The following is a 27,416-nucleotide window of genomic DNA, read 5'->3' as shown; positions in this document are numbered from 1 at the left end:
TGGCTTTCTCTTATCCGGTGTTTCATGGAAGAAGTGATGAAGATGTGGAGGACTTTTTGGAAAAGATGGAGGTTGCCTGCATTAGCAACCAGATTCATGACCCTGCACAAATGTTACGTCTTCTCCAAATTTGTTTGAAGAGTGATGCACGAGTTTGGTCCAAAGCATTTGAAGAGGAGTTGCGTGTGGCCGATCCACCTGTAAGATTGAGTTGGGACAATCTGAGGCATGGGTTGGAAGTGGAGTTTGTGAAGATAGAAGATCCTAACAAAGTGTGGCAAGAAGTACAAGGTTTGGTGCAAAAGGAAGGTGAGCCAATAGATGCGTACATACGTAAGTTCTCATTGGCATGGGAGCGAATGTGCAACGCCTTGGTACCACAGGTACCCCTTCCTGACATGATGAAGAAGGACATGTTCGTGGCTGGTCTTTGGGAGAATATACGTTGGAGAGTGGAGCTAAAGAAGCCTAGGACATATGAAGATGCATTGGAAGTGGCAAGGAACAAAGAGTGGAAGCTGAGGAAAATGAGCCAGCTAGGGGTGGAGTCTTTGCCCATGAGGTCTGAATTTCAGCATATGGACTCTTTACAAGGTCGCATGTTAGGGGTTCATCATGAACCAGTGGTTTCTGTTACTCCTCAGGTTATGCTAGCAATGGTCACTACAGCAGTGCAAGATGATGGGCTAAGGCAAGACATGAGGCAAGTGGTAGATTTGATGAATAATCTCATCCTAAACATGCTAGGTCAAGTGGGAAATAATCGAGGTCAAGGGAGGTTTGAAAATCAGCCAGGAGGTGAAGAAAGGCCTAGGAATGGTGTTGGACAAAGCAATGGTAGGTTTTGGAGGCAGACGCCCACATGTTACAATTGTGGAGAGTTGGGTCACATCAGCCGGCAATGTGATAAGCCACCAAGGACGGGGGGAGACATGTATCCATTGCCAAAACAGGTGCTAACTAGGTCGAACAACTATGGCATCGAAATTAAGGGAGAGGCAGGAACCAGTGGATTAACCCAGGAGGAAAAGGGAAAGACAAAAGTGTTAAGTGTAGTCACCTTGGAGAAGGCATCAAAGCTAGAGGATACATTAGTGATGCCAATTGGGAAGAGGACGACAGAGGAAAAGGAAGGAAGAAGTGTCCCAGGTCCTAGCAAGAAGAAGGGAAAGAGCCATGAAGGCGAGGATGTCAAGGCCAAGAGGAAAAGAAGGGCTCGTCACAAGTTTCATTTTTCAGATTTTCCACTAGGGGATGGTCAAGTAAGCTATGACTTAAAGGAGGATCTGATAAGCAGGAAGGCAGATGTTACTTTTGGGCAGCTCATAGAGATGGTTCCTAAACTAAAGCGACAGTGGAAGAGGATGGTTAGCCCAATGGAGAAAGAGCCAGAGAGAGGTTCAGTTAAGGTGTTGGCAATGGATGAGCTACCAGACCTTTGACCAATAGTAGATGTGTGGCATAAAAGGAAAAATTTGGGACAAGGTTATGTGGATGGCGGAGCCCAAATATGCGTCATAACACACTCATGTGTTGAGAAGATGGGTCTCACAGTGGCTGGGGTGTCAGGGTTTCGGATCAGATTGGCAAACCATCAAAAAGTAAAATGCTTGGGTGTTGTAAAGAGCTTAGAAGTGGAGGCATATGATGCAAAGGCAAAGGTTGATTTTCATGTGATGCCAGCAGGATTGGGAGCATATCCTATTATTTTAGGCAGACCATGGCTACGTGCAGTGGGAGCGGTTCAAGATGGGCGACATGGTACGATTAGCCTCTATGGAAAGACAGGTACCAAGAAGCTTTATAATATGGACACAAGGAAACGATTGGAGGAGCTGTATGAAGATGAGGATGAGTCTAGTGATGAAAACTATTCCACAGTGTCTGATGAGGACAGTGATAGTACTACTAGCAGTGATGAGGATGTTGATGTTGCATTTGTTTTGATGGATAAAGGAATCCAGGAGTCTGGTTTAGTCGCATTTGCGAATGAAGTTGAAGATGAAAGTGAAGGGCCTTATGAAGTGATTGAAGGGCTGATGCAAACCAAGGTTGAGTTGTCAAAGGAGCAGGAATTAATGATGCAAATGATTAGTGGAGACCTCTCAACTATGGAGAAGGAGATATATTTGCACATGCTGGCTAGTTTTCCTGATTTGTTCATTACTTCATATGAAGAGATCAGAGGGTTCAAGGGCGAAGAGATGCATATAGAGCTGAAAGAAGGTGCTAAGCTAGTGTGGCAAAGACTAAGAAGGATGGGTCAAGAGCAGATGGCAGCCTTGCGGAAAGAGGTGGACAAGTTATTGAAGGCACGGTTCATAGTCCCTGTGGAGACCACAGAATGGGTGAGTCCAGTAGTAGTCAGTCCAAAGAAGGATGGGAAGTGGAGGATTTGTGTAGATTTTAAACCCTTAAATACAGCCACTAAGAAGACCCCATATCCTCTTCCATTCATCGATCAGATCTTGGATTCAGTGGCAGGTTATGAGAGGTACAGCATGTGTGATGGTTTTTCAGGCTATTTTCAGTTGAAGATTGCTCTTAAAGACCGCACAAAGACAACTTTCATTACGCCATGGGGATGCTATTGCTAGATAGTGCTGCCGTTTGGGTTGTCAAATGGACCATCTTTCTATCAAGAGAGAGCAAATTGGGTGCTGGAACCATTCATTGGTAGTTGTGTTAAGGCTTTTATGGACGACTTCTGTGCGTATAGCAGTAGGGCTGAGCATCATGAGAAGTTGCAGATGGTATTGGCTCGATATGATAAATGTGGAGGACAACTAAACCCAAAGAAATGTTATCTAGCACAGCCAAGGGTGAAGTTTTTGGGCCACATGGTGTCAGAAAATGGCATTGAGGCTGATCCAGATAAGGTGAAGTCTATTATTCTTCTTCCCTCACCTACGAGTATGAAGAAATTGGCAACCTTTATACAGAAAGTGAAGTACATGGCACGGTTTATTCCATTGTCTTCTCAGCTTCTTTATCCATTACAACAAGTGGCAAAGCATGATCCATTGCAATAGGATGACAAGTGTGAAGAAGTGTTTCAAGAGGTGAAAGAGGTGTTAGGGGGGTTGTCAGCCATGCAGGCTCCTGATTGGGAGAAAGTTTTTTATGTAAATCCATCAGTAGGGGATGATTCCATTGGAGCCATGCTATTGCAGAAGGGGAAGGGCAGCCATTATATGAGGCCAGTGTATTGTGCAAGCCGAGTGAAGTTGGTAGCAGAGAGAAAATTCTCGGAAGTAGAGCTAGTGATGGCCAGTGTGATATTTGCTTGTCGATGATTTCATCATTACTTGCTACCACGACCTTTTGTTTTCTTGACGAGTTATGCCTTTTTGCCACAGTTAATTAATGGTACTAACATGTCACATGTGGTGAAGAAATGGGTAATTGAGCTGCAAGAGTTTGAGTTCTCTTTTCTAGTGGAAGACAGTACAAGGGCTACCCTAGCCGATTTGTTGACTTACAAGGAGAATCTCCTTCTTGTTAAGGAAGAGGTGGTGAGAAAGGTAGTCAAAGAAGTGCCACAGATCAACAATGCACATGTGTTGTTCTTTGATGGCTCATACAGGAAAAGCCATGATGCAGCTTCAGGGGGTATAGCACTTTATGATCCAGAGGGGAAGTTAGTATGCAAGAGAGGGTTCAAATTGGATGTTCATAATAACAATGAGGCTGAATATGCTACTTTGGAAGCCGGATTACACATTTGTTTGAAGCATGGGGTTAGAAGGCTGAGCATAAAAGGTGAGCCTTGTTAGTTGTGAAGCAAGTGTTCGGTGTGTGGAAGAGCAAGAACACCGCATTGAAGGAAATGTGTTTCACAATTAAAGGTCTGTTAAAAAAGTTTGAAGCATGGAGCATCAGACACATTGAACGTGCTCTAAATGGAGAGGCACATGAAGCAGCTCAAAGCATGATTGGGGAGCTATTTGTTTTGAGGACCACTTTACCTCTTTATCATGGCCGGGAAAGTTTGGCTCAAGACGAGGAGTTTTTGCAAATAGGAATCATTCCAAAGGAGATTCAGAAGTCTAAGAAGTATGGTTTTGTGCATAGATCATACAGGTACAAATTGATCGGTGATGTCTTGTACATGAAAGGGGCTGATCTCGTGTTGAGACGTGTACCTTGGCGGGAGGAGCTTTATAGAGTGCTGGAAGAGAATCATGAAGGCGCATGTGGCGGACATTTTTCTCTAAAGATCACCTTGCATAAGATCTTGCAAGAGCGGTATGTATGGCCTAGTTTGCACAAGGATGTTCACCATTGGTGTAGGTCTTGCAATAGGTGTCAAGCATTTGGGAAGAGAGTGTTGAAGCCAAAGCTACGAAAAACCATTATGGCGTTTGATGTGTTTGAAAAGTGGGGAATTGATGCAATAGGCCCGTTACCTATCACAAGCAGGGGCAAAAGCTATATCTTGACGGCAGTGGACTATCTCTCTAGATGGACAGAGGCTATAGCAGTAAAACAGATCACTGAAAAGGATGTGGCAAAATTTGTGTATGATGAAATATGTTGCAAGTTTGGGGTGCCATTGGAGCTACTTTTAGATAAGGGGCCAGGATTTAGAGCTAAACTGCTAGAGTTTTTATGCGCAAAGATGAAGATTAGGCATCAGCATACCACTCCTTATTACCCACAGTGTAATGGCTTGAATGAAAGATTCAATGGTGAGTTGGTACAAATCCTTTCAAAAGTGACAGAGCACCAAGGAAAGAATTGGGATTTGGAATTGCCTAGTGCATTATGGGCTTACCGTACTTCGGTGAAAACAGGTACAGGGTTTACTCCATTTCATTTGGTGTATGGAAAGGAAGCACTATTGCCTGTGGAAGTAGAGTTGCCTGCAGTCAAGATGCTAGAGAAGTTGCTTGGGCCGCCTAGTGATGCATTCAAAGAGAGGCTCTTGCAGTTACAAGAGGTCCAGTTGGATAAGATGAGCACATTGGAGCATTATGGGCAGATGCAAGATAAGGCTTTAGCAAAGATAAATAAAAAGGTCAAAAGTAAGGGTATCCAGAAGCATGACTTGGTTTTGCGCTACAACAGTAAGCTGGACAACACCTTCCAAAAGAAGTTTCAGATTAAGTGGGAAGGCCCTTTCAAGGTAGTGGACTGTTTTCCGAATGGTACATATCAGCTGGCTAACCTGGATGGTGTTCTACATAAGTCAAGGGTAAATGGATTGCGTCTTAAATTGTATCACGCTAGATTGATGATGGTGGAGCAAGATGAACTATCTGTGGATCAAGCAATGTTGGTGAGGGATGAGGAGAGCTGTGATGCGGCGAGTCTCATATCTCTCTTTGCTGCTGCTGATCATGAATGATCTAGCAGGCTAGGGGATGGGCAAATTATGTCAGGAGTTTTTTGGAGCAAGGGATTGCGCATATGTACATACACATGCATGGTGCATCAAATAAAGAATTGCCCATTTTCCAGAGCCAGGTGGCTACGTGGGGCCCACGTGTGTACAGGTAGGACAGGGTGTACATAGTGCAGCGATTTTCACTATTATCAGTATAACTATGTTTTTTCTACAATAAGGAGGAGTTGGTAGTGTGTAAAACTTCTCAAGGAAGCTATCCGCGGGCCGATGACATGAGGTAAGCAGGTGCGTCAGATGGCATCTAGTGGCGTCAGGAGGCCGAACGGGGTCAATATTTGCATGTGGATAAGTACGGACACAACCGGAGTATTTTCTTGTGAGAATTATGCACAGAGGTCATCATGAGGACCACTTTTTGGGGCCACTTCACGTGGTGGCGAGACGCATTATTGGAAAAAATCGAGTGCTAGGTGTGCGGATGATGCAAAAAGGTGACAACTATGCACTGCGAGGTCAGTTTTTGGCCTGTTTGGGGTCCGTTTGAGGTCATCTAAAAGGCCAAGGGTGCCCAAATAAAAAATCTAAGTGTGGGAACTGAAAAACCTGAGAGAACACCAGAAAAAACGTGGAGAAGAGAGGAGGAACAGCCGCAGGTGTGTTTTTGGAGCCTGTTCTGGCCCTAAACTGCTCATCCGAGGTCGGATTTGAGCACTTTGACATTGTAGACTGGGGTTTTGGGCCATTCCCGATGCGATGGTGTTGTCCATTTTGCCAAATTCCTCATAGATTTTTTGGTATTTTTCTGTGTAATCTTCTCCGGTGAGTGAAGCCTATGCTTAACTTTGTGGTTGTATCTGGTGTATTTTCTCAATACTGTGTAAACTATTTTCCCCATTGGTGTTGGGCTGAGCTTCATTGAGTCTAAACAACAGCAATTTGCCTTCTTTGAGCTGAATTGAGAGTGTGTGTGTGAGTGTTGAGTGGGCAACTGGGAAATCTCTCTCTTCTCACTCCGTCTGTGTGTTTCCTGTCTCGGCCTGGCTGGTTGTGTAAGCCGAGTGGTGCCCCATAATGTGTGTGTGTATCATCCCAAGAGTGTGTGTCATGTCATTATAGAGCCATTGTGTGTGTTTCCATCCCGCTCACAACGTATTGCTAAGATCTTACTATCTTCAAAGTTCGTTACCTCCTTCATTTGTTTTTCACGAACTACATGCAATTATTCAAGAAGATGATAGTTTGTTTGAGCTTTCTATGACTCCGCATTGTGACCATGAAGGCAATGAACACTACCTGATTGAGGGTTCTTTGTCAACCAAATATCTATTATTGCACACCACAGAATGTGTTTATGTATCAGATAGCGAGAGCTTGGAGATAAACTGCACAAAGGACACAACAACAGAGCTAGATAATATGAGACCTGCAGATGGAGAAGTGTGTGTGGAATTATTGCAACTTGATGGTTAATCTGAAGAAATGGAAGGTAGGCAATCTATGTCAATTGTTCATTGGATACAAAATGGAGAAGGGGCACCTCGACTTAAGAAGCTGTTAAGGAAGCGCCGCAATCCTCTACATGTAGCTGAACTTCCCACCACCTATAATGGTTGCTTGTGTTTTGAGTTTTCTGCAAATTTTGGGAAAATGAAGAGAATGAAAGGGATGGAGCAAAAACACGATAGTCACCTTTGGACACGACCATCCCAAACAAATATGACAATAGAATGTATAGTGAGGCTAAGTTATTGCCTTGGGAATCTACAATGTCACTGCCACTCTTGTCCATTTTACATGAATGAGAAAAAGTTCAATGACAGCTGTTTTCATGGTCACTTGGATAGGCAGATAAGCAAGGGATATCCTGCCGCTGAGGGTAAATCAAAAATTTACTGTCACTATTGCCAAAAAATTGTGACATGCATTGATGTATGCAAGGCTATGATCTATTATGTTTTCCCTTTGGATGGGAGTATGAATCGAATGGTATTTCATATTGGCAATCATGAGCATAGTGTACTTCAACCAGGCACATCAAGAGCCAATATAGCAAAAGTGCAGAACTTGGTTAGCATAGTTCTTAAAATAGAGAAAGGTGGAACATGAAAAATACAAATGCTAGTAGCTCAACAAATGTTGTTTGAATCTTTAACGAGAGAGGGTGAAGAAGTCACAACTGATCGAGATTTACTTGGTTTTCTGGAGGAGATGATGCCACTAGTGCAAAACAACGGGTATGCATGGATTCATGTGTCTGATGTTTATTTTTTTGGTATGTTTTGTCATTCAAATTAATATGGATATTGCATGTAGATTTAAAGGTCTAATAACCAAAGGAAAGGCGAAGCAATCTGTTCAGATCGGTGAAGGATATGACAATATTTTGCAACTACAACGACATTGTATGTTTCCCTTTTTCCATGGCAGTAGATTCCTAGGACAAGGCAATGGAAGAGAAAAATGTTACCATTTCAAGATGTCTACAAAACGTCCTGCATCAGGTGTGGGCCTAGTAAACCGAAACAGAGGAAATGGGCAAGGGGACTTGAAGAACGCTTGGGTTCACTTTGATCATACACATAGGATAGATGGATGGGCAACACTGTCATGTTCCGTGTATGATCCGTGGTAAGTTTGTTTCTAATTGGAAATATGAAATATTTATCCTTCAAAAGGTTTGTCCTAACATTTGCATCATATTTGTCCAGAATGCGAGCGTTGTAGGTTATTGCAATTTGTGAAGCAAAAGAGGAGGACGAGGAGTCTCAAGCATAGTTTTGGGAAAGTTTGAATGCTACCATGGCTCAATGTGGGCAAGAACCACCTGATTTTGTAGGGTTCATGTCAAATGAGGCAGGGGAAAACTAGTTGGCAATAAGGACAATGTACAATGGAGGCCCGCGTAATATTTTGGAAGGCAGAGAGTGCTCCTACCTTTTCCATTGAGAGCAGAGCTTGCAAAAGTACACAAGAAAATTTGTGCCTGCACAAAAGCAAAATGAGCACATTGGAATGTGTGAAGCATGGAGACTCTCAACAACTATAGAAGAGGCTACAATTAACACAAGGCATACCAAAGATTGGTAGTTGATTCATGTTCCAAAAGAGAACTTAGAGGTGCTTCAATGATTGTTTAAATGGTGGGAACAACGAATTGAGCATTGGGGAAGCATCAACAAGAATGTGAGTTTATATTTTATTTCTTTGTGATCCAAGAAAAACCATGTTGAATTACTCAACTACAATTTTGTGGATAGTCTAATAAAATCCATGGGAGCATGCACAAATTCCAAGTATAAACTTGTATGAGAGCATTCATGATAGCTGGTTGCTTGATGAAGGGGGAAGAAGAAAGATTTCATTATATGATGCGTGTGTTAGCAATGTCTTAAACTCGTATATATAATGTGCAAAGCATTTGGGGTTCTTGACAGGTCGTTATATAGGCACGGGTCCCACACTTGGATCTATGCTCTCAAGAGTTGAGAGACAACAAACTCCAAGTCCAGTTGCCATTGCAAGGGTGGTGAAAGGAGTTTTCGTAGGCACCCCAATGTATGAAGAGACCACATTGCATGGTGACAAGGAAACCATGCAACAAAAGAAGAGAGAGACAAGAAAAGCTATTAGTTCTCATCGTCCAAAATATGTAATGGAGTCAAAACAACACAAAGTTCATGGTTGTCCACATCATATCAGATATGAAACCATGGAGCTAATCAATAGTGAGGAAGAAGATATTGAAAAAGACTACATGCCTGCAAATGAACATATGACATGCAACACAGAGCAGTCAATCTATGTAGAGGAACATGATGTTCCACGTGAACAATGGGCCTTGCGCAGAATGCCGATTCATTGTAATAGGAAGTGTTTTGGTGTTGTGGGTAGGAAAAATTGTGGTAACACTCTTAATAGTCATGGTACAGGTTTGGTCACGCCATGCTTTTGGTCAAAAAGATGCTACAGAGACAAAACCATAGAGCAATGGCTATGGTTTTGCAATCATGATGTGGAGCACAAAAAGTCAGTTACAAATCAGGTGAAGGAGGTACCAATAGCCCCTACGATTTGGCCCATTTAAAGAGGGACAAAAGTCTCAAGAGAAGAGCTCGCTAGTCTTACAATGGCACGTTTTCAAGTGGTTGGTATTAGCACACCAAAGTACAAGGAAAATAGGGTTTCTTCATTATGTGAGAAGGAGGTTCAAGTAGTAGGCGATGAAAGTGGAGGCATGGTATTTCAAAAGAAGCACAAAAAAGGGTTGAAGCAAGTGTAGTGATGGCTAGAATCTTCTTAGAGGAAGTCTCTATAATTCAAAAGAAACATGTTGTGTTTCGTATACTTACTGAAAGCTGTTATGATGTTCATATCAAGGGCGAGCCAAGCTGTACATGTCAAGATTTCCAGAAAAGGGTGATACCTCAAAAGTCATTCATTGCTTGTAAGAACATGTATTATGTGTATGTGAATGTCTTGGGTCTACAACCTAAGGAGCACATGGTAATACATCAACCCACACTGAATGCGATGGATGTTGCCTTCATACTTAGTCAATCCCGTATTTCAATCCCCCTGCTATGAATCCTTTACTTTCTACATCAAAAATAGGCAACCCCATTTTGCCCCTCCCTCTATTTAGTGAAGTAGTACACTCTCAGGTTTTTGATCACACACTGTTGGCATGGTAATGTTTATTTTGTTTAATGATAACAACTTCTGTGTGACACTTATTGTGTTGATAATCCGTTGTTCTTTTGTGTATAAACTTATTGTGTGGTTTTGGACATTGTTTAGAACATGTATATTTGCTCTAGAAAACGACTCTAAAAAGCACGAAAAATTGTGCATTGTTTAAAAAGCATAAAAATAAAAGCTCGTTAAAAAATGCACTCCTTATATTCATGTCATCAAATCTAATATCTAACTAACCCAAATGATTTTCTCATATTAAATTGATCACTTAATATGGGAGAATAAACGGGAACAAGTGTTAAGATATAGGTATGTGCTTATAGATCTATCTCAACACGGGGCCAATGGTAAAGGGGCCCAAAAAGGGAGATGGTCTATCAAAGAGCAAGGCTAACCAATGGAGCATAAGACCTTAGGGTTAGCTTCATTGAAGACCTCCAATAAATGTGTGTAAAAAGTCCTTTGACCTTAAGTAAGCTAGGGCTGAGCTTGAGGTGGGAACCCGGCCCAAGCTCGAGGTGCTTGTCCTGCTTGAGGTGCTTGTCATGCTTGAGGTGTTTTTCATGCTTGAGGTGCTTGATTAAGATGCTTGAGGTGCTTGACTGGCTCCATGCTTGAGGTGCTTGACTTGCTGCATGATTAAAGTACTTGAGGTGCCTTGAGAAGCTTGCCTGAGATGCTTGTGGGAACACCCCCTAGTTCAAGTGCTTTGTCATGCTTGGTGAGTAAGGTGCTTGATCACCTAAAAGTCAAAATCATTCCTACAAGAGGGGGGGCGAGCCCTTTTCCTAGGGGCTAGAGAGAGAACACCCACTCACACACACAAGGGAAGCCCAACTTGAAGAGGCAGCAAGGACACATGTCAGGCCCCTACCCATGTTACTTTCATGTGTTGCTTGAAGCCTATTGGCTAGGCTTCAAAGGGGTCCAATGATAAATTACATGAATTATCTAATTGTTTTAGCATTTATCAAGTCCTCTCTCTCAAAGGGGAAAGGGGGACACTTGTCCCAAGGCTACCCATGTTGCTTGTAATGGCTCTTGCTTGTGATTGGCTAGGCCTGGAAGGGTCCAATGAGCTTCAGGCATGAGCTACAAGGGGGGGTCGACCCAAGCAAGCTAGGGGGGTGCCTAGGGAGTATACTCACCCACACACACTCACAAGCACTCTCATTGTATGATATGCAAAGTGCAAGAGCTCCCTCTCCAAGCAAGTAGAGGTTGAGAGCCTACACCAACACTCTTGGCTACGGAGTGCAAATCCAACCAAGAGCCATGCTTCAATGCTTAAGCTTGCCATCTCCTTCTTCTTCATTACTATGCTATTATGTATGCTAGCAACAAGAGTATGATAAGTGAGGAACTAATTCTTTCTCCTACGAAATGTTTCTTCTTCCTCTTCCCTACCCTCATTCCCTGCTAGCTCTCTCCACCTTCGAAGGTGTTTGAGGTCTTGGGACTGAGGCTTGGGATAGTTAAAGCTTTCTTCAAGTTTATGTTATGTTTGTGGTGCATGAAGCCTTCCATCTTCATGGCATCACCTAGGTCACAAGGAACACAAAGACTGTATTGTAACAAGTCTCTCTTTATGGGAGAAATCATAATACAAATGCCTATTGGAGGGGGGACCGGCTCCACATAAATCCGGTCCTCAATTGTTGTCATGTTCTCTAAACTCTCTCTCTTGCAAAAGTATTGTCTATGCCAAGTTAACTAATTGCTATGATTATGTTGCTATCTTCAATTATGTCTACCCGCTATGCTCACAAAATCATTTCTTGAAAGTACTCTCATTAAATTCCGCTATTCTCAAATTGAATAGGCAAATTCCATTACATTGGTATCAGAGCATTTGGTTTCTCTTTTCTTGCTTAAGAAGAGAGGTCCTTAAGTAGCCTATAAATGGTTGATGTTGTTAATTATAATAGAGTAAGTGGAACTGGGATCTAATACCGGTTTTGTTAAGCCCACTATGTGGGGGATGGTGCACACCTCGGGAGCTTTGGACTTAATAATGGAGTCTTTTTAGACTTGCCTACGGCTTTACCATTATTGAGCCATAAGAAGTCCGAAAGGAGCTAGCCCTTGGCAACTCTGCTATGTTAGATCTACTCCTCTACTCTCTATAATTAACCACTTTGAGCAGTGGGTGTAGATACTTAAGAGCCGATTTTCAAAGGCTAAGAGGAGTGGCAACTAAGGTTTTGAATTGCCAAAGCATACACTAAGTACATACATAAAATTTTGTTAACATGGCTGACAATAATCAAGAGAGTAGAATGAACATTGATAGCTTTGACTTTGCACATGAAGGTGCTAATGATGATGCTCCCATGTTTGTGAATTATCTTGTGACTAGGTTGCAACAAGCTATGGGCAACCCTACCTTGCAAGCCGAAGTTACTCAACAACTTCGTGCCTATGGAATTTCCCTTCCTCTCCAAGAGGAGAGAGAGCTTAGGAGGCCTCTTGAAGAGACCCCCAAAAGAAGACTCTCTCCCATTCGAGAGGAGGAATCCAAAGAGAAAGAAAGCAATGAAAGTCTAAGTTCTTCTGAAGATGTGGCTCCACGAAGAAGGCGGTCTAGACGATCGCCTACTCCTCCCAAGAGGAAAAGAGCAACCCATATTCCTTCTCCTCATCACTCTCAAAGGCAAGAGAGGAAACAAAGGAAGAAAAGGGCTAGGAAGAGGTCACCCTCTTCTCCTTCTTCTTCACCTTCCTTCTCTTCCGATGAAAGTTATGGCTATTCTCCCAGAGAATACAAGAGGGGAGGACATCGCAAATCATTTCCTGCATGGTGAAGGTCACAAAAGCTAAAGAAGTTCAAGGAGGGAGGAAAGAGTATCTCTTTTCTCACCTACGATGGCACCTTTGGTGCTACCGACAAAGTGTTGGCCTTCATCCAGCAATTTGATGCGGCCTTTGGGGACGAGGGCTTCACAGAGTCCTCCAAGCTACGCCATGTAGCTATGCACTTCCAAAAATCAGCTCGTCAATGGTGGGCTAGCCTTCGTGGCAATGGAGAAGCCCCAAAGACATGGAAAACTCTACGAGTTTCCATCATGAAGCAATTTCTTCCAAGCGATACTAAAGATAAAGTTCTTACCGAATGGCGCGGCTTGAAGCTCCTCTCTCATGAGTCTATCAACAAGTATGTAGATAAGTTTTGGGATTTACATCTCAAAGCTATTGTCTTTCAAAAGATAGACTTTGCCGAGCAAAGACAACAATTCTGTGCGGGATTACCTGAAGAGATGGCCAAATATATCAACTCTCAACGGCCCGGTACTATTACCGAAGTAATCCACCACACCATGGTTGCTTCACGCATCAATTTCCATCAAGGGGCTAGATGTAATGTCAAGCCCATGGAAAACAAAGATAAAAATGATGCAAAGGGGAAATCCAATGCTCAAAATAATTCCCAAGGCACTTCCAACAACAACAACAACAACAATCGGTCCAAGGAGAAGGGAGTTTACAAAGGTAAAAACAAACTCTCTCCTGAAGAGCTTGAAGCTTTTCGCAAGGACCATAAGTGTTTCAAGTGTGGGGAGCAAGGACATGGCTATCGTTCTTGCCCCAAGAAGAATACTCGCAATGAGACTCCTAGGGCTTCCACCATCGAAGCTCCAAAAGAGGATGCTCATTGCAAAGGATCATCACTCTCCTATGCTTGGGGAAAGGTAAGAGAGCATGATGCCTTCATCTTGTTTGACCCTGGCTCTACTCTCAACTTCATATCAATAGAGTTGGCCACCAAGTTGGGCATTCAAGCTTTTGAGATGGGAGATATAGTAACAGCTGATGCAGCTTTCAAGGGACAACAAGCCTCCGTTACTCCCTTGATTGGGAAGTTGAGGCTTCATGTCCAAAGCTATGTCGACAAAGAGGACTTCTTCATCTCTCCCCTCCAACATCAGGATGTTATCCTAGGGGCACCATGGTTTGATCGCATGGCTGCCAACATGAAGTTCCCTGAAAGGAGAATTTACTTCATCTACAGGGGAAAGAACATGTATATAGATGCTAGTGAGCGTGGTCGCACTATTCCACTTGTAAATCCTCTTTCTTTAGATAAATCAATGAAGAGCTCAGTTTCTGCGTACATGATTTATGTCAAAGAGTCTCTAAAAGCTAATAATGTTTCATCAAATGAAAATGATAGGAATCAAGAAGAGTTAGACTTGTCTACTTTACTAAAAGGATTCCAAGATGTGTTCATCGATGATATCCCTATGGACCTACCTCCAAAACGAGGGGATGATGACCATCGTATTGAGGTCCTTCCAGGAAGCTCACCGCCTAACAAACCTCCTTATCGAGTCTCACAAGCTCAACAAGAGGAGATCATGAGGCAAGTACAAGAGCTGGTAGACAAAGGGATGGTGAGGCCTAGTTCCTCTCCCTTTTGTTCTCCAGTCCTTTTAGTGCAAAAGAAAGATGGTACATACCGTATGTGTGTGGACTATCGAGCACTAAACCATATCACTATCAAAAACAGATTTCCCGTACCTCGGGTAGAAGATCTGTTTGATAAGCTACAAGGCTCTACCTACTTCAGTAGGATTGACCTTAAGAGTGGCTATCATCAAATAAGGATAGTGGATGAGGATATCTTAAAGACCGCGTTTCGCACAACATTTGGTCTTTATGAATATCTAGTCATGCCTTTTGGCTTGACTAATGCACCAGCTACGTTCAATTGTTTGATGGAGAAAATTTTTAGACCATATCGAAAATTCACTGGAGTGTTCTTTGATGATATCATCATCTACTCCAAGTCTTTGGAGGAACATAAGCAACATCTCCAAGTGATTTTTCAAGCCTTGAGGGAGAACAAACTTTTTCTCAACCAAAAGAAAAGTGAATTCTTCCTTCAAGAGATTCAATATCTAGGCCATATTATCTCTCACGATGGTATTCTTATGGATCCATCAAAGTTAGAGGTAATAAAATCATGGCCTAACCCAAGGAATCTACATGAGCTAAGAAGCTTTATTGGTATGTGTGCATACTATAGACGCTTCATAGCAAAATTCTCTCAAGTAGCAGGACCACTACACGACTTAACCAAGAAGAACGTTAAGTTTGTATGGACTGCTAAGGAGCAAAATGCTTTTGAAAAATCCCAACCAATCCTCGTGCTTCCGGATCTCTCAAAGCCATTTGAGGTCCAATGTGATGCTTGTGGTGATTGCCTTGGAGCGGTTTTGCTTCAAGAAGGGCATGCCATAGCATATGAGAGCCGAAGGCTCAATGGTGATGAACGAGTCTTGGGCATTTATGAGAAAGAGCTTTTAGCTGTTCTACATGCCCTAGACACATGGAAGCACTACCTATTGGGGACTCCATTTATCCTACGAACCGACCACCAAAGTCTCAAGTATTTCATGACGCAAACCAAGCTTTCCGACAAACAAATGAGGTGGGCAAATTTTCTTCGCAATTTAATTTCCATATTGCTCACATAGCTGGTAAGCACAATCAAGTTGCCGATGCACTTTCACGACGACCAAAAGTTAATGCGGTGTCTATAGCTACTCACAATGATCTATCCTCTATGATAGATGAGTATGCTACTGACCCTGACTTTAGAGACATAATGTCATCCCTTGCTTTGGGGAAGAAAGAGGAACCATTCACCTTGCAGGATGGTTATCTTCTCCACGGTAATAGGCTATGTGTTACCCATTCCCTTCCTGAGAAGGTTATGTATGAATCCCATGCTCCCCCATATGCAGGGCATAGAGGTATTCAACCTACTCTCCGAGGAGTAGAGACGTATTTCTATTGGCCTACCATGAAAGTGGACATACAAGAGTATGTTTCAAAATGTGTAGTATGCCAAAAGACCAAGTATGATAGAGGGAAGCAACCTGGATTACTCCAACCATTGCCTATTCCAAATTCACCATGGGAGAGTATATCCATGGATTTCATCTTTGGATTACCCAAGTCTATCCATGGGAATACAGGAATATGGACAATAGTCGACAGGTTTAGCAAGCAAGCACATTTTATTCCTGTCAAAAAGACTATTAAGGCACATCAAATGGCAACTCTCTTCATATCTCAGATTTTCAAACACCATGGATTAACCACATCCATCGTGTCAGATAGAGATCCTAGAATGACTAGTAATTTTTGGAAAGGTCTCTTTGAAAATCTAGGAACAAGATTGAATTTCTCTTCGGCCTATCACCCACAAACGGATGGCCAAAGTGAGATAGCCAATCTTACAATACTCAATCTACTCAAGACTTATGTTACCGAAGTAGATCAACGCTCACAATGGGAAAAGTATTTACCGCTAGTAGAGTATGCCTACAATAATACTGTACACACTTCTACGGGCAAAGCACCTTTCGAGATCATAGAAGGAATACCTAAAAGTCCCTTGCTACTGAAAGTACATGGGAAGATCTTCGCCGCCGATGAGTATAGCCGTGACCTACAAGAATCTTTTCAAAAGATTAGGGAGGCTATAGCCATCTCTCAACAAAGGCAAAAAGCTGCTGCTGATAAGCACAGAAGAGCCTTAATGTTCAAAGAAAATGATTGGGTCTTACTCAAGTTTCCTAAGGCTCGATTAAGGAAAACTACGGGCAAAAATCCTACGGGCCATCAAAAGTATTATGCTAAACTAGCAAAAAGATACTATGGTCCTTTCCAAATCTTGAAGCCTATCAATGAGATGGCTTATCAACTCAAGTTTACCAACCATTGGCTTATACACAATGCCTTTCATGTAATCTTACTTAAGCCCTACAAAGGAGAGCCACCAATTGAACCAATTATTGAAGACCCTCCCGAAGTTGAAGACCAAGAAGAGGTGCTACAACCCGAAGCTATCCTTCGGCATGAAGACAAGGTACTATGACATGGTAAGATTATCCGACGGTATCTTATTAAGTTCAAAAATTATCCTTTTGAAGATGCTAAATGGATGCAAGGAGTACAACTTAAGGATAGTATGAACCTTGTCAATGCTTACAATGCTACATTAGAGTAAGCAAATGTACAAATTTCTTTTAAATAACTCATGTTTTTGTCTTATATGACTAGTCCTCTTTTTAATTGTGCACAAATTTAACTAGTATGCATGCTTAGAATCATGTTTGTGATGATGACGTCTCTCAAACACCAAGTAGAATTTGTCACTCTACTTTGGGAGAATGAAATGGACTAAAGAGCAGACATGCTTGCGGCAGCTATGTCTCCCAAGCACCAAATGGATTAGTCATCCATCTTGGAAAGATGTCGTAGGGTAAAAAGGGATCCTTTACCCGCTAAGTACGATTGACTAATGACTAAGACTTTATCTCTTCTACCTCATAGTCGAGGACGACTATGATTTCTAGAGAGAGGTAATGTCATCAAATCTAATATCTAACTAACCCAAATGATTTTCTCATATTAAATTGATCACTTAATATGGGAGAATAAACGGGAACAAGTGTTAAGATATAGGTATGTGCTTATAGATCTATCTCAACACGGGGCCAATGGTAAAGGGGCCCAAAAAGGGAGATGGTCTATCAAAGAGCAAGGCTAACCAATGGAGCATAAGACCTTAGGGTTAGCTTCATTGAAGACCTCCAATAAATGTGTGTAAAAAGTCCTTTGACCTTAAGTAAGCTAGGGCTGAGCTTGAGGTGGGAACCCGGCCCAAGCTCGAGGTGCTTGTCCTGCTTGAGGTGCTTGTCATCCTAGGGGCTAGAGAGAGAACACCCACTCACACACACAAGGGAAGCCCAACTTGAAGAGGCAGCAAGGACACATGTCAGGCCCCTACCCATGTTACTTTCATGTGTTGCTTGAAGCCTATTGGCTAGGCTTCAAAGGGGTCCAATGATAAATTACATGAATTATCTAATTGTTTTAGCATTTATCAAGTCCTCTCTCTCAAAGGGGAAAGGGGGACACTTGTCCCAAGGCTACCCATGTTGCTTGTAATGGCTCTTGCTTGTGATTGGCTAGGCCTGGAAGGGTCCAATGAGCTTCGGGCATGAGCTACAAGGGGGGGTCGACCCAAGCAAGCTAGGGGGGTGCCTAGGGAGTATACTCACCCACACACACTCACAAGCACTCTCATTGTGTGATATGCAAAGTGCAAGAGCTCCCTCTCCAAGCAAGTAGAGGTTGAGAGCCTACACCAACACTCTTGGCTATGGAGTGAAAATCCAACCAAGAGCCGTGCTTCAATGCTTAAGCTTGCCATCTCCTTCTTCTTCATTACTATGCTATTATGTATGCTAGCAACAAGAGTATGATAAGTGAGGAACTAATTCTTTCTCCTACGAAATGTTTCTTCTTCCTCTTCCCTACCCTCATTCCCTGCTAGCTCTCTCCACCTTCGAAGGTGTTTGAGGTCTTGGGACTGAGGCTTGGGATAGTTAAAGCTTTCTTCAAGTTTATGTTATGTTTGTGGTGCATGAAGCCTTCCATCTTCATGGCATCACCTAGGTCACAAGGAACACAAAGACTGTATTGTAACAAGTCTCTCTTTATGGGAGAAATCATAATACAAATCCCTTTTGGAGGGGGGACTGGCTCCACATAAATCCGGTCCTCAATTGTTGTCATGTTCTCTAAACTCTCTCTCTTGCAAAAGTATTGTCTATGCCAAGTTAACTAATTGCTATGATTATGTTGCTATCTTCAATTATGTCTACCCGCTATGCTCACAAAATCATTTCTTGAAAGTACTCTCATTAAATTCCGCTATTCTCAAATTGAATAGGCAAATTCCATTACAATTCATGTTCCCAAAGAAACACAAATAAATCTTGATGCTCTTGGTCTTAAAGTTATTTTTATTGGATATTCTGACACTTCGAAGGGCTACAAGTTCTATGACCCTTCCTCCAAGAAAGTAGTTGTGAATTCGTGCTACTGCTTTTAATAAACAGCTTATGGGAGTCTCATGGTCCATGGATGATTTTGATGATACTAAATCATTGCTTCAGGCTTTTCCATTTCTTTCAGATGATGAAACTTTTCCTATAGAGAAGCTTTCCTCTTCACAACCATCCATTTTGAATGTTTCCAATGATGATATTGATATTTTTGTTGATCTGCCTATTGATTTTGAACATGGTTCATGTCATGTTTATGATGACGATAATGTTGATAATTCTTTCTCTACTTATGAAGATTCCGTTACTTATAATGAAGCTATGTCTTCACCACAAAAGGATCAATGGCAAGAGGCTATGGAAGCAGAGTACGATTCTCTTATCTCTAACTGAACTACCTCCTATTCGTATAGCTATTAAGTGTAAGTGGGTGTATAAGACGAAGGTGAAAGCAGATGGATCTTTTGACAAATTCAAGGCATGTTAAGTTGCAAAAGGTTACTCCCAAGTTGCTGGTGTTGATTATCAAGAGACCTTTTCACTAGTTGTTCGCATTACAAGTGCTCGAGTTTTATTGGCATTTGCTATTCAATTTGACTTAGAAGCTCATCAAATGGATGTGTCAACTACTTTTTTGAATGGTGATTTGGAAGAGGAAATTTATATGGAACATCCAAAAGGGTTTGTTATTTCAGGTAAAGAAGACCTTGTTGCTCAACTCCATAAGGCACTATATGGTCTCAAAGAAGCTTCGCGTGCCTGGTATACAAAATTTGATCTTTTTCTCACCTCTAAAGGATTCATCTCTTTCTCTTTAGACCCTGACTTATACATAAAATGCCAAGGTAGCAGTTTTGTGATTCTTGCTCTGTATGTGGATGATACCATCCTTGTTTCCAATGATTTTGGATTTCTTCAGCAAGTGAAAAAGTTATTGTCTTCTGCATTTGATATGGTGGATCTTGGAGAGATTCACTTGTGTCTTGGAATTCAGGTCCAATGGAACCATACAAAAGGTATATTATTCCTTCGACAGTCAAAGTTTATTGCATATACTATTCAAAAATTTGGTATGTAATCTGCTTATTTGGCCAAAACACCTTGTCTTGTGAGCTCTACAAAGAACACTTCTGATAGTGGTGGTCAACTTGTCACAAATCAACATTATGCTAGCTTGATTGGATGTATTTAGTTTGTTGTCAAGAACACTTGTCTTGATATTCTATATGTTGCTAATTATCTTTGACAATATCTTGCACGTCCTTCTTTGAAGCATTGATCTGCAGCAAAGCGATTGAAATACTTAAAAAGAACTACAGATTTTGGTTTGATCTATCGACGACAACTCACGTTGGATTCTATGCAATCTCCTTCTCTTTTGGGTTAAACCGGTGTAAACTGGGCAAGCTCACATTTATCTATGCAATCTACTAGTGGAAATTTCTTCTTTATAAATGGTTGTCTCTAAGACTGCCTTTAGAACATGGTTCGTATATTTTCAAATTTTGGTTATGCCTTTTGATTTAATCAATGCTCCATCTATATTTATGACACTCATGGATAGTGTCTTACGTCCCTATCGTGGAGAATTTGATGTGGTTTTCCTTGATGACATTCTCATCTACAGTAAGACTGAAGATGAACACATAGAACACTTATAATTAGTGTTCAAATACATACAAACTCATCCCCTGTATGCTAAGCCACGAAAGTGTGATTTCTTTAAAATAGAGACACATTACCTCGGTCATGTGATCTCTTATTTTGGCATCAAGGTGGACACTGACAAGGTCGTTGCCATTCTTCGAGAGACACATCCCAACACGGTTGAGGAGCTTCATATCTTCTTAGGCATTGATGAGTTTTATCGATAATATATCCATGATTATGCCAAAATTTCTCTTCCTATGACAGATCAACTTAAAGTAGAAGGTAAGACCTTTTCCCGGGAAGAAGCCCAACAACACAATTTTGAACAACTCAAGGTAGCTATAGCCACTGCTCCCATCTTAGAAATTGTCGACCCACATAAGCCGCTTGTGGTAGAGACTAATGCTAGTGATAAAGCAATTGGTGCGGTACTTCTCTAGGAGGGAAGACCTACAACCTTTGAAAGTAAAAAGTTAGATAGAGATCAACATAATTATTTTGTGTATGAGAAGGAGCTCTATGCCATAGCTCATGCTTTACGAAAGTGGAAACACTATTTATATGGTGCCGACATGGTTTACTACTCAAAGCACTTGAAGGGTCCTAAATCTAGATGGGTGGAGATCCTTCAAGATTATGATTGTAGGCTATGATATCTCAAGGGGTGATATAATGTAGTAGCGGATGCACTAAGCTAGACACCTCATATTAATTCACTTAATTTCACGTAAATAAAGAGTGAATTTTTGGAGTCATTACACGGCAAGTGTACACAAGATCAATTATATGCTAAAATGTGGAGTGCAGTTTTTAAGAAGGAATCTCTCACACTCACATGTCTCTACATGGCCATATCAACATGTTTCTGCACATGAAGATAAAAACTACAACACACAGAGGTCCACCCCTACTTAGGAGGATCTTAAGAGATGGAAGAATTTTTCCATTGACGATCGCTACTTACTCCACAAGGATAGAGTATGTGTGTCAAAGAACTCAGACACTAGGCACCAAATATTATTTGAGTGTCACGATAGTCCAAGTACTGGTCATCCACGTATTTGTAAGACAAATTCCTTAGTTCGACGGTAATTTTATTGGCTAGGCTTACATAATGTGAAAGAGTACGTCCTAAACTGCCAATAGTATTAAGTTAATAAGATAGAGTGCTTCAAGGTTGGTGGCCTTTTATATCCATTAGAGATTCCATAAGGTAAGTGGGAGAGTATCTCTATGGATTTTTTAGTAGGACTACCTAATAAAAATTGTGGCCATGATCCATATGGGTAATTGTAGACCGTCTAACAAAGATGTGTTGATTCATTCCCACTAAGACTACGATTAAGACACTTAAATTAGCACGACTACTTATAGAGTATATATGTAGACTCTATGGTCTTCCAACTAGCATCATTAGTGACAGAGATTGAAATTTTGATAATCACTTTAGGAGAGCTATGTTCCAAAAGTTGAAAGCTACACTTAATCTTAATATGACTGATCATCCACAAACAGATTGTCAAATAAAAAGGTTAATCAGTGCTAGAGGATATGCTATGAGCGTACGTTAGCAAGAAGAAAACCAATTGGGAAGACTACTTGCTTATATTAGAATTTTCTTATAATAGTTCAAATCATGTGACTACATGGTTTAGTCCATTTATGCTTTTATATGGTTTTCAATTTAGATCACCCATTACGGTGGGGTTGGCCACGAAGAAGATACAAAAGGTAAAGTATTTTCTCCAATGCCATTTTGATATGCTTCGAGTTGCTCGACAAAATGCGAAGCAAGCTCAAGATCGATGTAAGAAGTACGCAAATGATCATTGCCGTTGTTAGGCATTTTTTGGATGAGCATAAAGTCACTAGGTCATGCTACAAAGCTTGCCGGCAGCCTTGTGTATATACATGTACATATCCCTGCAAGTTTTAAAAGTAGCCCTATAAAAATTCATGTACAAAGGTGTGATTTTTCCAAGCTTGAATGCTAATGTTTTTGGTTGTTCGAGTCCCCAAGACATGGTTTCTCATAAGTATTTTCAGCAACTTGTACATCATGAGTTATGGGCATCCAAAGTGGGCGGTATCAACTTAGAAGGTGATTGCGGGTGCATGCAACAAGGGCAACTAGGCCAACTCGAGGGTCTAAGATTAGAAATGCTGAAATTTTACATTTTTGGAGATAGCCGAGATGATGGGCTTCAAGCCGTGTGTTACAGTGCGTCATTCGGTGACCAGAGTAGCAAGTTATGCTTGAAGGGATTTTTCCTAGATGTTCTTATGCTTTGAGAGAAAGCTGGAAATTTTTGAAGTTGGGAAGCTTGGAGAGGAAGTTTCCATGTTGTGGGGGGGATCATCCCACATGGGAAGGAAAAAATGGGAAATTGGGGGTATATATCCTAAAGAGTGATTGGGTCCTTATCCCGTTTCTTGGGAAGTTTGTCAAAGGATTTATAGATTATTTTTGTGTATAGAGCTCAAGGAAGGAGCATGTTCAAAATCTTGAAATGACTTTTGCAAGGTATGATGAATGCGAGGGTCCCAGCTTTGCTATGGCGGGCTACACCCACTATGTTCTAATCACAGATATCATGCATGAGCTCAATATACCGGAGGACTACTGCCTAGCGGCAATTCCAAATTTTTGTGAGGCAGACATGGGGTTTGTGGACAATGATGGACTGGACCAACATCTTATTGCTGACACAGCTGTCCACGACTCACAGTTCACTTCAGGGTGGCAACTGATCAAAGATATGTTCAATGAAGCGAAGTCCGGAGAGGGAAATTTTCCAACAGATGAGCAGTTTGAATCGACAACAAAACAACTCGGCTTCGAAAACATGGGTAGGCACATGGCACCCAAAGATCAGGTAATGAATAGTCAGTCTATTCACTTGTGGGGGAGGTCGATGCTGGAAATGGACGAGAATAAGATGGTAACTTTTGTCATGCAGTCAAATGGTATTAGAGATGGCCCAGTGATAAAATATCATGATCATTTTTTTTTGTTACCAGGTGCTAGTGTATGATGATAGTTTCCTTAGAAGAGCGGGAGGCTCGCAGCAACGGCTTGTCACTGGAGTCCAAGGCAAGGATGCGGCGTTGTCTCACTACATCGGGAATTTCAACCACAAAAAGGTTTGTAGAAACAATTCAAGTACTTGGCAATTGCACTCATCTCACTTACGGCCCATAAATTCATTGAAATTTTTATGTAGGTCATAATATACCACAAGGAATACTCCAATGACAATGCAAAGTTCCCACTGTTTGCAATGAAAGTTATTACAAGACCGTGTGGTGGGAACCCCCTCCCACTAAACGCAGTAAGACTAATTCTAATTGAGAAATAGTTTGCTCTACGCGTATTTGGCATTGGGTATGGGTGCCAAGCACTCAGAGCCCCCCTTTTTCATGTCTTACACAACTCAAGCTCTCGCTGCAGGGGTTGAAGACCCAAAAATCTTAGATCCATACAACAAGCGGTTTTCTGAGGAAAAGAAGACGCTTGATTCCCGTGGGGATGCTACCATCAATAGAGGAACGAGCTCGTCTACAAAGCTTTCACATCGAAGAGGTACAAAGTGAGGAAGAAGGAGGTGCATCAAAGAGGATAAAAATGACGGGCTCAGGTCCATCTTCTCCCACTCCTGACTCGTGACTGTCGCCACCTCGCATGGTGCTCCACCACATTTGAATCTCCCAAAGCCATCTGTTTCTTCTCTTTGCGGATGTGTTGTAAAGACCGTGTTATTTTTGAACTCTTAAGAAGTTCCTTCTGCCTTGCTCTATGAATAAGTCGTCTATAAGTCCATTGGTGTAACTCTAATAGGCTATTGGATTTTTCTTTTCCTCCACCATGTAGAGTGTGCTTAAAATAACCTGTTCTTGCCATGTAGTGGGTTTTTTCCATGCCTTGTGTGGACCATATTGATAGTGAACCGTATGTCTTGGCAAAATATGGACCATGGTTGAACAATATGTGTTGCATTGAAATAAAACAAAATGGTCAGTAGAGTACAATTTTAAATTTTGTTTTGTATACGTAGAATGCCAACCCACCATGTAATGTGTGATATGTTTCCCACCCCACTCTGTAAGGTAAGCCTTTTTCCAATCCAGCAAGGCTGCTTGAAATGATGTGAGCTTACTTTGGTCCCAAGTATGCTGCTCAATGTAATGGAAAATTTTATCTAGTGATTTCCACCCGTTCGCCTTGTGATTCTAGATTTCCCCACCACCAACATTGTCTTTAACCACTTTATGTAACTATTTCCATTTGTTGAACAGGTTTCTCCTTTCTTCTCTATCTGAATCTTTTAGGCTAAACCCAAGAAACCTTCTTGCTTTCACTCCGCCTATCGATGCTTTCCTCGGTACCTTGTACCGACTTTGAGACATCTTAGGGTCCTCTTCGATTTTGACATTGCCTCCATGCAAACCAATGTCTGAGAGCACTCCCTCTAATGCTTTGATCACTCTTTTTGACTCACTCTCTTGCTTTAATGTTCATGCAAAACATATGTACAAATGAATCACCTTTTCAATTATTCGTCAGAGTGCATGAAGTGTACAGACGTGAACACTACTCAGAGGAATATCAAGCACTGGTTTAAAAGTTATATCTTGAAGATTTCTGTTGGGAGCTCTAATCCATTGCACACTCTCAAGTGATTGTGCATCAGCCATGCAATATAAGCATGGATTTTCCACAGCTGCTCCGTGTGTTATGTTGTACATACACTTAAGAGTCTTTAAGTCACCTGCCATGTGCCATTCCACTGTGTAGTCACCAAGTCCTTCCACTGAAAGAACGGCTCTATTTCTTTGTTCACTGATGATAGAAGGAATTTGGGTTTGACTAAAAATCCAATCAAGGATTTCAAAATTTTCCTTATCAACCTGCAGTGAAAAATGAAAACACAAAATCAACAACCAAATAATCAATATTTTTGTTATCACACAGTGAACGAAGTATACCTGAAATGATCCTAGAGTTAGAATGTTGTTTTCTGACTTCAAGATGAAGTATCGTGGATCCTCTGGGAGGTCCCATAATGCACTTGAGTTGTTTTAATAAAAAAAAATGTTCATTTGAGCTTCATTCTTATTAACTCAACATAATACATGTAGACACTAGCATATCCTTTGCAAAAGGGTAACCAACATTTACACAAGAGATAATCTTTCTATAACCGAGCTGCCAACCATTTCTTTGTGACATAGTTGGTTAGGACATATGTCAAAGAAGGGAATGCAGACACTCTCTCATTTGGGCTACTTACCATCTTTGTCATTTTTTTATTTTCCCTTTTGTGAGCATTGTCAATATGGAAATCAAACACGGACACGTTGTACACATTCTTTTGACAAAGAAAGAAAACCCTTAGAGCTTTGTGCACAGTGATTTATGTGGGCCTATGCCTTCGAGGGCCACATGTGGAGGATCATTTGAACATGCGTCTATTTAGTCATTTGGTTGAATTGAATACTTCAAGGACTTAGTCAATCTAGCATGGAAATGTTGATGCCTCTTTAGAGGTTTGTTTGAATTGAATACTTCAATAAATTTAGTTATTTAGCATGTGAGAAACACCTCAAGCTTTTGGTTAAGGTTCCCATTAGCACTTAGCAAGCCAACAAGCACCTCATGCTTTGGTAGGATTCCCACCTCAAGGTCAGCCCTTGCTTGCCTAAGGTCAAAGGACTTTTGAACGCTAACTTTTGGAGGTCTTTAATGAAGCTAACCCTATGGTCTTTAAGATCCATTAGGTAGCATTGATCTTTAACATACCATCTCTCATTTTGACCCCTTTTAACCTTGGCCTCGTGTTGAGACAGATCCATAAGCACATGTCTATATTGGAACCCTTGTTCCCGTTTATTCTCCCACATTAAATGATCAGTTTAATATGAGAAAATCATTTGGGTTGGCTAGAAATTAGATTTTACGACATTACCTCTCTCTTAGAATCATAGTCGTCCTCGACTATGAGGTAGAAGAGATAAAGGCTTAGTCATTAGTCAACGTTTCTTAGCGGTTAGAGGATCCTTTTCACCTTGTGACATCATTCTAGAATAGGTGACTAGTCCATTTGGTGCTTGGGAGACGTAGATGCCGCAAGCATGTATGCTATTTAGTCCATATCATACTCCCAAAGTAGAGTGACAAATTCTATTTTGTGTTTGAGTGACTTCCTCATCACAAACATGATTCTAAGCATGCATACTATTTAAATTTGTGCACAAAAGAGGTTTAGTCTTACAAGACAAAAACATTTTTCATTGAGAAAGCATTTACATTTGATTAATCTAGTGCAACATTGTAATAAGCATTGACAAGGTTCATACTATCCTTAAGTTGTATTCCTTGAATCTATCTGGAATCTTCAAATGGATATTTTTGAGGTTAATAAGATACCATCGGATAATCTTACCACGCTGTAGTACCTTGTCTTCATGGCGAAGGATAGCTTTAGGTTGTAGCACCTCTTCTTGGTCTTCGATTTTTGGAGGGTCGTCAATAATTGGTTCTGTTGGTGGCTCTCCTTGTACAGCTTAAGTAGGCTCACATGAAAAGCATTGTGTATGAGCCAATGGTTGGGTAACTTGAGTTGATAAGCCATGTCATTGATTGGCTTCAAGATTTGAAAAGTACCATAATATCTTTTTGCTAATTTAGCATAATACTTTTGATGGCTTGTAGGATTTTTGCCCGTTGTTTGCCTCAATTGAGCCTTGGGAAACTTAAGTAAGACCCAATCATTTTCTTTGAATGTTAAGGCCCTTCTCTTCTTGTCAGCATCAGATTTTTGCCTTTGCTAAGAGATGGATATAGCCTCCTTAACCTT

Source organism: Adiantum capillus-veneris, chromosome 6 (assembly GCF_014529385.1).
Source record: "Adiantum capillus-veneris isolate H3 chromosome 6, ASM1452938v2, whole genome shotgun sequence".
NCBI lineage: Eukaryota > Viridiplantae > Streptophyta > Polypodiopsida > Polypodiales > Pteridaceae > Adiantum > Adiantum capillus-veneris.
This window is presented reverse-complemented; position numbering follows the sequence as displayed.